The sequence below is a fragment of the Podarcis vaucheri genome, assembly GCF_965113315.1.
Source record: "Podarcis vaucheri genome assembly, chromosome: 5".
Taxonomy (NCBI): Eukaryota; Metazoa; Chordata; class Lepidosauria; order Squamata; family Lacertidae; genus Podarcis; species Podarcis vaucheri.
This window is the reverse complement of record NC_138763.1, coordinates 77,318,713-77,331,461: the sequence shown is the minus strand read 5'-3', so window position 1 is coordinate 77,331,461 and position 12,749 is coordinate 77,318,713. Positions and strand designations below refer to the sequence as shown.

The 12,749-nt window shown below is 42.1% G+C and overlaps 1 protein-coding gene and 1 long non-coding RNA gene across 3 annotated transcripts in view; one reads left to right on the top strand and one right to left on the bottom strand.

Moving 5' to 3' along the window:
* Nucleotides 1-12,749, bottom strand: part of LOC309532278 (protein FAM13A-like) — a 49,761-nt gene that overhangs the window by 8,072 nt on the left and 28,940 nt on the right. The window contains exon 8 of one of the 2 annotated variants that reach the window (XR_014219670.1): nucleotides 10,688-10,706. The exons of the other annotated variant lie outside the window; for it this stretch is intronic. The gene's annotated coding sequence lies outside the window, so the exon portion shown is untranslated. Of the gene's footprint in view, nucleotides 1-10,687; nucleotides 10,707-12,749 lie in introns of those variants that run through there. 2 annotated transcript variants of the gene reach the window in all.
* LOC309532307 overlaps nucleotides 1-12,749 on the top strand; it is a 42,106-nt gene that overhangs the window by 7,439 nt on the left and 21,918 nt on the right. The gene's annotated exons all lie outside the window — the stretch shown is intronic.

Below are 12,749 nucleotides of genomic sequence, written 5' to 3'. Positions count from 1 at the left end.
AGGCTCTACAAACCCAATTCGCAATGCTAATAAATAAGGAGGTCGAATGGAATATAAAAATGCTAAGACAAAAAAATTTTGAATTCGCAAATAAATCTGGAAAATGGCTTGCTTGGCAGGTAAAAAGAAGGAAAGAACAAAAACTAATTAATAAAATTGAATTAAATGGGGAAGAAATTACAGACCCGAAAGAAATTAGGAAAGGGTTCGTGGACTTTTATACACAACTATATAGGAACAATGAAAGGAATAATAAGGAGAAAATAGAAAGAAAGAACAACTTAATGCCCTAATATGTAGAGAAGAGGTAGAAGAAGTGATAAAAGAATTGAAAAGAGGGAAGGCACCGGGCCCAGATGGGTTTACATCAAGCTATTATAAAGAAATGAAAGATAAGTTGATAGCCCCGCTGACCGATGTAATGAATAACATCTTAAAAGAAAAGGACATTCCTGAAACATGGAAAGAGGCTTTTATTACAATAATTCCAAAACAAGATTCGGACCCAACACAGATTAAGAACTACAGACCTATCTCCCTACTAAACACGGACTATAAGATCTTTGCCGGCGTTCTAGCCAAAAGAATAAAAAAGATACTATCAAAAATCATACATAAAGACCAAGCTGGTTTTTTGCCAGGAAGACAAATAAGTGATAATACAAGGAACATAGTCAACATTATTGAATTCCTTTCCGATAGGTGCGATAAACCAGCAAGCTTAATTTTTGTAGACGCGGAGAAAGCGTTCGACAATGTAGTCTGGGACTTCATGTTGAAAAACTTGGAGGTTATGGAGGTGGGACAGGAATTTCTGAATGGTATAAGGGCAATCTACACAGAACAGAAAGCAAGACTGATAGTCAACAACGTCATTTCTGAAGATATCAAAATAGCTAAGGGAACAAGACAGGGATGCCCCCTTTCGCCACTGTTATTTATAGTGATTCTGGAAACCTTACTAAATGCAATAAGACAAAACAGACAAATTAAAGGGGTCACATTAGGGGCTAATGAGTACAAGGTTAAAGCCTATGCAGACGATGTGGTTTTGACTGTGGAAGAGCCGATAGAAAGCATAAAGGAGAGTTTGGAAGAGATGGGGAAATTTGGAAATTTAGCAGGATTTAAATTGAACAAAGGGAAAACAAAAATGATTGTTAAAAATTTAGACCACGATAAGATTGAACTATTGCAGCAAAGAACAGGGATTGAGGTAGTTAGAAAAGTTAAGTACCTGGGAATATGGCTTTCCGGAAAGAACATTGATTTGTACCAAAACAATTATACCCCAGTTTGGAATAGAATAAAAAAAGATATGGAGACATGGGCCAGAATGAAACTATCTCTCTGGGGACGAATATCAATGATTAAAATGATGGTGCTCCCCAAGCTGTTATTTTTGTTCCAAACTATACCCATAATAAAAGGCACAAAAGATTTTAAAGATTGGCAAAAGGTGATCTCAAGATATGTCTGGGAAGGGAAGAAGCCCAGAATTAAATTTAAACTATTGACTGATATAAAAGAAAGAGGTGGCTTCTCCCTACCAGACATGAGATTGTACTATGAGGCAGCATGTTTGTGCTGGATAAAAGAGTGGGTAAAATTGGAGAATAATGAACTTTTAGACTTGGAAGGATTTAATAACAGACATGGGTGGCACGCTTACCTCTGGTGCGACAAAAAGAGGGTTCACAAGGGGTTTAGCAACCATGTTTTCAGAGGCGCTCTAATAGAGGTTTGGGATAGATATAAAAACATATTAGAACCCAAAACTCCTCACTGGCTATCTCCGTTAGAGATAATGGGGGTAAAGAAAATCAACATGAGAGGAAAGTGGGGAAAATATGAAGAAATGGTGACAAACGAAGGAGGAAAGTGGAAAATAAAACCATATGACCAGGTCAAAGTTTTTACATATGATTGGCTGCACTATTTTCAGACTAACGAAATGTTCAAAAAGGAGGTGAAGGAAAGGGGTTACGAGGAAAAAGAGTCTAGGTATCAAAAGGAGATAGTGAATAATGAATGTAAAAATCTGTCGAAAATGTATAAAATACTGTTGGAATGGAATACGAAGGACGAGGAAGTGAAATCAGTGATGGTCCAGTGGGCAAGGGATTTTGGATACAATATCCAATTGGAGGACTGGGAAAGATTATGGAAGGTGAACATAAAATTTACGGCCTGTACGCTTTTGAAAGAAAATATGATGAAGATGCTTTACAGGTGGTATATGACGCCAGTGAGGCTGGCAAGGATGTACAAGATAGATAACAAATGCTGGAAATGCAGACAGACAGAGGGGACATTTTACCATCAATGGTGGGAATGCAAAAAAATTAAAAGTTTTTGGGAGGAGATTTATAACGAAATGAAAAAGATGCTGAGATATACCTTCGTTAAAAGACCAGAAATCTTCCTATTGGGTATTGTAAGAAAAGATATAGAAAGAAAGGACCGCAAACTCTTTCAGTATGCGGCAACGGCCGCAAGAATTGTGCTAGCACAGAGATGGAAGCAGGAGGAAATTCCAACGGTGGAAGAGTGGAGAGAAAAATTGATAGAATATGTAGAACTGGATAAATTAACAGGGAAAATTAGATACACTAAAGACCAAAAGTTTATTCAAGACTGGGGGAAATTTGTGGGGTATCTGGAAAACAACTGTGATGTAAATACAACGCTGGTGGGTTTAAAAGAGGCACTGTAAAGAATTAATAAGTATTGTCGAATAGAAATAATGAAGGAAGGGAGGGAAAACGGCAATATGTAAGAACGGAATGCGAATGAAAGGGAAAACTACGAATGATTGTCAGTAACGTTGAAGGAAGTCCAAAATGGATAAGAATGTTATGATATGGATAAAAATGTATAACTGGTTGGAAACCAATAAAATTTTAAAATGCAAAAAAAAAAAAGGAATTACCTGGGCCCCCACAATATTTATCCAGGTTAGCACCCCTGCTTACCATTTTGGAATCTAAGTTATATTGCCTGCCTTTTATTGTTGCTGTATGGAAAAGCGCATGGTTCTGACCTTTGAAGAATTTGTAAGTAAACCATTTTTAACTTGGCAAATATGTGGTCTCTCTCTATGCTACAGGAAGTGGGGATGCAACTTAGAAGGGGATATGTTTAAAGATCTGCCAGCCTATATTTCCACCCTTTACTTTGCTGCATGCTTTGTGATTTTAAATCTCTGATGGAGCTCTCTCACCAAAGAGTAGTTGTCCCAAACCTGGATCTAGGCATCCAGGGAATTCTCCTTTTGTCTGTATCTACTATTTTTCCTTTTCCCAAACTAACACTTTTCAGATAGGTCTGCCATATTCCAGTGCTTTTTCCCTTAATTACGGCTAAAACCACTACATACCTGGAAGGGTCAATTTATGTTTCCTCCTGATAGGATTGGGTAGCAAAGCACACCATGGATAAAAAAAGCTAACTATTAAACCTCTAAACCTGAAGGGCTAGAAAGTTTAATTCAAGCACAGCAAATGAGAAAAATGTAATGATTCTCATTTGTCGAATGTACTTTCCATATTTCAGTTTTTTAACCTTGACAGCAGGAAAATGGAAGTTCACAGAACTTCGGAGGGTTTAATTAGCATCCAGACCATCATTGCAAATGGGCCCTTTTAAATCACCTTCACACCTGCATTGGGATCTATGAGTCAATTAGTGCCTATGCAGGTCTTATCATGCATCAAAAGGGAAAGGGGAGTAAAATTTAGTCAAGTAATTAAACCTAAAGGTTTCAAAGGTGCCTGTGGATATTGGGTGCTCAGTTCTACTTGCCATTCAAATAGAAAAGGGCAGCCAACTTCCATGAACTTCACTGAAAATATATGTGGTTTTCTTTTTTCCCCTCTTGTCTCTTTCCCCATTTTATTCCACTTCATTTTAAGTGACTTTACAGAATAGTGTAGCAGTTTGGGGGAAGGGGTGTGGTAAGAGAGCAGCAGCCTTACAATCTGTGGACCCATATACACAATTGTTGAGCTGTACACTTGTCTGAGTAACTATGTATACAGTATAAAGAACAAGTATGCGCTATTTCACACAAACCCTTGTGTATTAGGAGAGACAGCTTGTAGCTGTGTTCAAGCCTACTGTTGTTGTACATTCTTCCTGGAATGTACACCAGTGCTCCTTTGACTTGGGGCTCTCTGAAGATCTACCCATGACAAAGTGATAGATAAGAAATTAGCCACCTTATCAGCAGGCATTCAATTGCAAGATAAGAAATGAGGCTGGCTAAAGTGTCCCAGACCCCAAAAAGGTCTGAGCATGAGAGGAGCTATTGCTGTACACCACTACTCCTCATAATACAAAGGTCTTTCACATTTCCGTTACAGGCTGTGACCAATTTGAGCACATTCAATTGATGTACAACTGCCGACACATGGGTCGTTTGGGACCCGGAAGAGAGTGAAACGGGAGCATAATGGGGTGTATCAAGGCGGGGCGGGCTAACGCACACTTCGTCAATGTGGGGTGGGGCAGGAACACAACCCTTGTGCTTGTTCCCAGAGAGGAGTTCTTACCCAATCCTTTTACTGTGACATGGCAGCTGAGCCAAGGGTTGACTTAAAGTGTTGTCCAAGCCCGGGATAGCAAAAAATTTTGACTACAGGAGACCTTAACCACAATCCCAGTTTGAATTACACAGTTTGGTGTAGCTGCTGCGTCATGCTGTGTTAAAAGGACCAAGAGGAGCAAAGCAGCTGTGAGCTGCTGCTCTCAGGGAACCAGCACATTTGTGCATCCTCAGTAAACCATACTTTGGCTTTCTGTGGTGTGTCCAGTTGGAAATATCCCCACCTCTTTTCATTAACCTGGAAACAGGTTGCTCAAGCTTACTGCCCGCCCACCCCCAGCCACCATGATTGCTGTCATGTTTTCTGGAATGGGAAACACAAGCTCTGTAGCTGTTTGGTTTCCTAACACATCGCTCGTGACACTCAGGTTGTTAGCATTCAATACCTCTTATAATTTGGCTATATATTTATTGGTGATTTTCTGTTTAATAGATATGAGCATTTGAGTTCTTTCAAGTATGTATGTGCCCAGATGATTCATGCTCACAGATTAGGCTCTGCAGTGCATAAATATTAAATGACTGACTGGCTTACGTATTTGCTTTTCCTAGGCCCTGTCTGACCTAGTTACTTTAGAACATTGGTAACTTTCTTTCCTAAGCCCCAGAGGCTGTCAGAGCTTAAAATGTGCCGGGGCTCACCAAGACTCTGCTCCAGCATGTGCTTTCCAATGCTAAGGCTCAACCCTGGAGCATATGGCATAAGACTAGATGAAAATCTCTCTGAGCAAGTGTTAGGTACCCTTCCCTCTCCAATGTCTGTAGGGGGCAGGGGACCATGCCTACCACTCCAAAGTCACACAGGCCATTGGCCCCACCCCTCATGCCCTGTGCTCCGAGTCCTATTTGAAAGGATAGCCTAAGCGCATACAGTTGTACAGGTGAGGACACCCCTTTCAAGTATTGTGCCAATTGCATGGATATTTGGAGAGGGAGGTGTTGTTGGTGACGATAGTCCCAGGGAGCACAATACTGGGGACAGGGCTAGCACAGGTGGTCCGGTCCCCCCACCCCCTGGACCACTTTCCACATTTTGAATTTATGTGTGAAGGGAGTTGTGGTGGGGTTTCCAAACCTATTTCAACCTTGGCATTTCTTTTTTCTAGAAATTGAGCATTGCTGGTTCTCATCAATGGCCCAGATCTGCAATCAGAATTCCATCAGGTGTAGCTCATTCCAACTGCTGCATCTGCTTGTTGTGAAATGGCTCACCAGTTGATTTTCTGGTTGTTGCGCAGCTGTTAAAGGCACAAGGGCTCTGCCGGGGGGGGGGAATGTTAGCAATGCTTCCTACTTGGAAGTAAGATCCACTGCAATCAATTGGGGCTGAAGGATACCCTTCGAATTGTGTTGCTTCCTCTTCAGTTCTGAATTCCTAACCAGAGCTTTGCAGCTCCAGTGATACGCACACAAAGTTCCCCCATGGCTGTTGCTGTCCCTGTTTACTTCAACAGAAGCATCAGTTCCACGCAGACAAAGCATAATACACACACAGCTGCCAACTTCATCAAAATGAACAGGGAAGACCTTACAGCAGGGGACATCTTGGTATGCATTGGCATTTTGTTCCTGCGTCCATACCAATATGCTAGATTAGGGTATTAGTGTTCTGAATTAAGGCCCATACATTAGGGTTCATAAGGCCATAACTCTACTAATAGAAGAAAACATATCTAGAATTTTAAAATTGCTGCTGCGCAAATTACACCTTGCTTCCAAAAGGATTTGGCTGCATTTCAGAGAACAATATGTGCAAGGGAGTCTAATCGTTGGCTGTAGAAGGCAGAGAATTTATGCACAAGTCCTGCCCTTGCCAACAATAGGAAATCCCCAGCTGCGCTCGCAGTAGTTGCGAGTTGAATCCCTAGCCAGTGTGTGAAAAACTGATTCACAGACTGAAAATGCATGTGGAACAGAAGGCGATGGAAAAATGGACTGAACCACACATCAAACGGCAGAAAACTCTCCATGTAGAAATTACCCTGCACCCAGAAAACAAGCACATAAGGGCAGTGGCAGAGAGTGCTTTAATGACGCCCGGGGCATGGAGGGCGAAAGGAGCCCACTGAGCTCCATCCAGCCCAGTCCTCACCACTGGAGCGGCGCCAGCCCTGTGCCGCTTTATGAGGCTGGGGTCTGATCTCATTGGGAGAGGGGGTTCCCCTGCTTACTGCTGGCCCCATCTGGTTAATGCCCCCCCATCAATGTTTAATGGAGGGGAGCGCTTCAGAGAGCGGTTTGGCAAATTGCTCTCTGAAGCACCTCCCACCCTCTGCTAAACCTCACTGGCATGATACAGTGGTACCTTGGGTTAAGAACTTAATTCGTTCTGGAGGTCCGTTCTTAACCTGAAACTGTTCTTAACCTGAAGCACCACTTTAGCTAATGGGGCCTCCCGCTGCCACCATGCAATTTCTGTTCTCATCCTGAAGCAAAGTTCTTAACCCGAGGTACTATTTCTGGGTTAGCGAAGTTTGTAACCTGAAGCGTCTGTAACCTGAAGTGTCTGTAACCCAAGGTACCACTGTAAAGGAGGTTTGCTCTGGGAACCATCACACACCATTATTATGCAAGGCGTCATCCCTGTCTGGATCACATTTCCATACTCCTTCCTAACATCTTGACACTGGTCTAATATGGCAATTCATTCCACAGCACATTCCATGTCTTCACAGTTAGGAAAACTCTGCTGCTCTTGCAAAATGAATGAGTGCGACAGAGGCATGTGAGGTTAGTCACGAAGGAAGAACGAGTGAGCCAGAAATGCACTTAGGGAACAGGTAGATGCAAAACGACAGATGGTGATGGGAGAAAGTTATGCCTCCAACTTAAACATCAACCAGATTTTTCTCACCAAGAAAATTATTCCATCTTTATGAAGGAAAGTTTCCTGGAATGGTGATTATGATGATTTCAAATATGTGACCTTTGAAAGTGTCTTAGAATAATATTTCCTTTTTTTTAAAAAAAGCTGAGAATATTACCAGTTTTATACAAAGCTACAGCACACTAGAAACTGTTCGACTAGAAACTGCAATCTGCCCCTGTCCCCCAAAGACCCTTACAATATTAGCTTCCAACTGCAAGTTTGTTCACCAGAGCTTTCCAAACTGTGTGTGTTGCGACACGTTAGTGTCGGCTGCAGTGTGTAGGTGTGCTGCACAAACGGTCCCAATGCTCCTCCCGGGGTTAAAAGGGAGTGGGCAGCCTGCTGGTTTGCTAATAAAACTGAATTGGTGTGTTGCAAAATGATCCATGTCTAAAAAGTGTGTCACCAACAAGAAAAGTTTGGAAAGCTCTGGTGTACACAAGTTTGCTTAAGTCCATTTGACTTCAATGAGATATACAGTGGTGCCCCGCAAGACGAATGCCTCGCAAGACGGAAAACTCGCTAGACGAAAGAGTTTTCTGTTTTGGAGGTGCTTCGCAAAACGAATTTCCTATGGGCTTGCTTCGCAAGACGACAATGTCTTGCGAGTTCCTGCTGGTTTTTTTCCCTCCCCCCCCCTTTTTCTAAGCCGTTTATAAGCTGATCCGATCAGCAGATAAAGCACTAATAGCGCTAATCCGCTAATCCTTCAATGGGCTTGCTTCGCAAGACGAAAAAACCGCTAGACGAAGAGAATCACAGAACGGATTTTTTTCGTCTTGCGAGGCACCACTGTATAGAGTCTACTGGTTTTCTTTATATTTGGAAGGCAGTGTAGTGTAATGGTTAGAGTTCTGAACTATGACCTGGGAGACCGGGGGGGGGGGGTTTGAATCCCCACTCAGCCATGAAGTTCACTGGGTGACCTTGGGGCAGTCACTACCTCTCAACCTAGCTTTACCTCACAGGGCGGTTGTGAGGATGAAATGGGGAGCAGGAGAACCATGGAGACCACCTTGATCCTTGGAAGATAATGGTGGCATATAAAGGTAATAAATAAAGAAAATATTTTGGGTCAACTTGTTTTTCACATCTGACTTTTGCTGCTAATTTTGATGTACGTTTCATGTTCTATGTAAACCGTGTAGAGGCTTTGATGGTTAAGCAGTGCACAAATTTTAAGAATAAAATCAAGCAGTACACGGAGCTAAACACTGCAGCGTTTCTGCTGGAAAATACTACAGTGGTACCTCGGGTTACATACACTTCAGGTTACATACGCTTCATGTTACAGACTCCGCTAACCCAGAAATAGTGCTTCAGGTTAAGAACTTTGCTTCAGGATGAGAACAGAAATTGTGCTCCGGCGGTGCGGCAGCAGCAAGAGGCCCCATTAGCTAAAGTGTTGCCTCAGGTTAAGAACAGTTTCAGGTTAAGTACAGACCTCGGAACAAATTAAGTACTTAACCCGAGGTACCACTGTACTGCCTCAGTACTAAGTTTATGGTTCTGACTTGTAAAAATCACACAATTTTTGTAAGTGGGGGGGTTCTAATTAGTAAATATTTAGGGCATTTGTTTAGTATGACTACCTTATTCATGGATGTGCTTATAAGGTACACATTTGAGAGCTGGTGCAGTGTAGCATAATGAGATAAGACTATCAGTGTTATACTCCAGGCCAAGGACCTCTAGAAAATTAAAATTTTATCTTTGGAAAAAAATTCCCCAATTCAGCAAAAACCTACACAGATAACCACACAATAACCGCAACTCTCCTGGAATATGTTTTCTCTTTCCTTGCCCCAGAGTTCCACTTGGTTTCTTTTAAAAGGACAGTGACCTGTCATCAATCAATGCAGACAAAACTCCAGGGAGGGACTAGGGGGCCTATGAGTGTCCTATGAGTCTATGGTTCTACTTTTCACACCAGCTGGAGTCCAGACCTCATTCCACACATTAAATCAAGAAGCATAGGTATTGACTTTGCAATACTGTACATAGGTAAAAATATAATATTGACCTACCTGGCAGCGTTTGGGGGAGGATTACTGAGGTAATGTAAATCAGTATTTCCCAAAATGTAACCAAGCAAACACCATGTTTCCTTGGAAATTCCTGGGAGATTCCACAATGAAAAGATCAGTAATGGTGGACAAGGATCTGGGGGTGGGGGTGGGGAGGAGGATGCTGGAAGAAAAAGAGGGGGCACAGCAGGAGAAGGAGTTATGCAGCATTTAGTTTCACTTTCAAAGAATTCTGGCATAGCATCACACACCAGAGCCTGTGGTTTAAAATAAACACTGGCTAGTTCAACAAACCAGCTTCATAATGCATGCCTTGAAGTTGGTTTTTTAAAGAAACTGGCCAGAGTTTGCTTTAAACCACAAGCTCTGATTTGTAGGCAAGACTAAGCCAAGATATTGGGGGGGGGGGACAAAATATTGCAGAAATCCTCCTCCAGCCCACACACAAGGGAGAAGGAACTTAGAAGCCTCTGACTTTGCTCAGGCTTATGCTAGTTTAGGCATCTAGGGCTATATTCTATATTCTAGCATTACATATGAACCAGCCATCTATCATTGTGTATATACCTTTAAGGCACATTTAAAGCACATTCATTCCCCCAGAGAATTCTGGGTACTGTTTGCAATTCCCAGCTATATTTAACAAACAACAGTGTGCTTTGAGTTTGCTTTAAACGTACAGTGGTACCTCAGGTTAAGAACTTAGTTCATTCTGGAGGTCCGTTCTTAACCTGAATCTGTTATTAACCTGAGGTACCACTTTAGCTAATGGGGCCTCCCACTGCCACCGCCGCACGATTTCTGTTCTCATCCTGAAGCAAAGTTCTTAACCCAAGGTACTATTTCTGGGTTAGTGGAGTCGGTAACCTGAAGCGTCTGTAACCCAAGGTACCACTGTATAGTGTGTATGCAGCCTATGTTCTCTACATGCTCTGCATGGATTTGGTCTTGACAGACAGTCCTCCTATTGAATGTCTGTATGCTATGGAAGAGAGATGCTTACTCCCCCATAGAGGAGTTAGTACAATGGTGATTGGTCCAAGCACATTAAAACTTGGTTAGATTTTGCATCTGCCCTCATTTACCTTTAAACTAACATTCCCTACAAAAATACTTAGGCTAGACTAAATCACACTTAGCTTTGCAATTTATTGAATATTTTACTCACAGTTTTTTCCAGAAGTTATGGCACACATATCTCCATCTGTTGGCAGTAAAAATGAAGAAGAAGGTTCCAAACGACTTAAAGGGGGGGGTTGATTTTCTTACTGTTAAGTTGTGGGTGGACGTATCAGACGACACAGCGATTCTTCAAACAGCTCTTGTTTATTCACAGGCCAGAACAGAACTGAACTGAAGGGTTCAGCCAGCCTGCTTATATAGAGCTCCACTAAAATGCAACAGTAACCACTTTCTGTAACTATCCAATCACTGAACATCACTTTCAATCCCTTATTTGCATATGTGGACCTGAGTGAAAACTATCTACAGTATCCCTCTGCTGGCCAAGGGTGAGAACTTCAGTACATAACACTTACCAAAAGAATCATGCAGTCTTTAGGCTAGCAAAGATGCAGGCTGTAAAATCTCCATTTAGAGAGATTCAGTTCACTTTTAGAGAGCCATAGCCGCATGACTTCTTGCTTGTTCCAAAAAGCACAGAGAGACTGAGAGCCTGCTAAGCCACACCTATTCTGATCATGTGAGCTCAGGACTCAGGTTAACCATTTTGTGCATGTAAGTGTGAGTCAATAACTGTATATTACAACAGGGTTACCATGAGGAAGAGGGGCTTTTTTGGTAGTGGCAGCCCAGTTATGCAAAGAACCTTCCCAGAGCAGTTTGTCTTGCACCATGTCATCTTTTTTGGCACCAGGTGAAGACCTGATGTTCACCTAGCACTTTTAAATGTGTCTTACACTCTGGTCCTCTTAGTTTTTAAAAAATGAATTAATTCTTTTTATTATTATTATTTAACTTTAATTGTTGCATTTCTTTTGAGAGTCACCCAGAGAGCATATGTCAATAAATTGCAAATAAAATTAATAAACAAATGGGACCAAGAAATCAAAACATTCAAAGTTGGCCATTCAGTAACTCCCCTCATAAGGCCTGAATTTGTCTTTTTTGTTTTGGTGCTCATTTTCCACCTACTTTTGTGACTGTTTGTTAGAATTCCTTACATTCTGCGCCAAACCCACCAGGAACATTCCTCAGGTGGCCAGGTGCAATGCTGTGGTGTTAACAAAACATGAAATATATTTTACTATGCTTGGACTTGCCAAAAGCCAACTCAACAAGACAATATTTGCTTTTTTTTAACGGGGTGGTAATCAAATGCCGTAGCTTTGAGGGCACTAATGCTACACATGTGGTAGCAATTTCCTTCTGCCTTTGACTTCCTGTTAGCAAAGGGTGATATTTCTTTCATTGTTGCAGTTACACACAACTACATCACAGAATGATCTCGTTGGACGCTACTTGGCACAAAACCACACTGGCTGGAAAAGACAACTCAATGCTGAGAGATTTTCTAGCTCTTAAATTTGGCAGGTCAGCATGTTCACCCGAGATCCTTATTTCTCCACTGATACTGTAAGGGCAGTGAGTTTAATAAGGTAGTATGAACAGAGCGTTGGAGAGACTGGTCCAAGAAAAACAAACTCACATATTATAGTGTTGGAAGCTAAATTGGCTGGGTCACAGTGTTTCCTTAGAACAGAATGCCTATCACAAATCATGTGTTGTTGCAAGCTTTACAGAAAGCTGACTATGAACAATTTCTCATGGAGAAGCCCTGTAGATGGTTTTTTAATTTATGCCGGGGGTTCAGCTGACTGTCATATTTGTGGCAGAGAGAAAATTATTCCCATGGATCAGATTGGTTCAGTTGATCCAGGGTGTTCCTCCCGCCACTTAAACCTCCTTGGTTTTCCCAAACTGTTGCTTCCCCACATGCCCCTTGGCCATGCTTACTTTCAGCTGGATGTTTGGTACTAGCCTGCAAGGAAGTTGTGTAGAAGATTTAAGAGCCTAGGCTTGCCATACATCAGGAAAATTCCTGAGAGCCAGTGTGGTGTAGTGGCTAGGAGCGGTAGTCTTGCAATCTGGGGAACCGGGTTCGCGTCTCCGCTCCCCCACCTGCAGCTGCTGGGTGACCTTGGGCTAGTCACACTTCTTTGAAGTCTCTCAGCCCCACTCACCTCACAGAGTGTTTGTTGTGGGGGAGGAAGGGAAAGGAGAATGT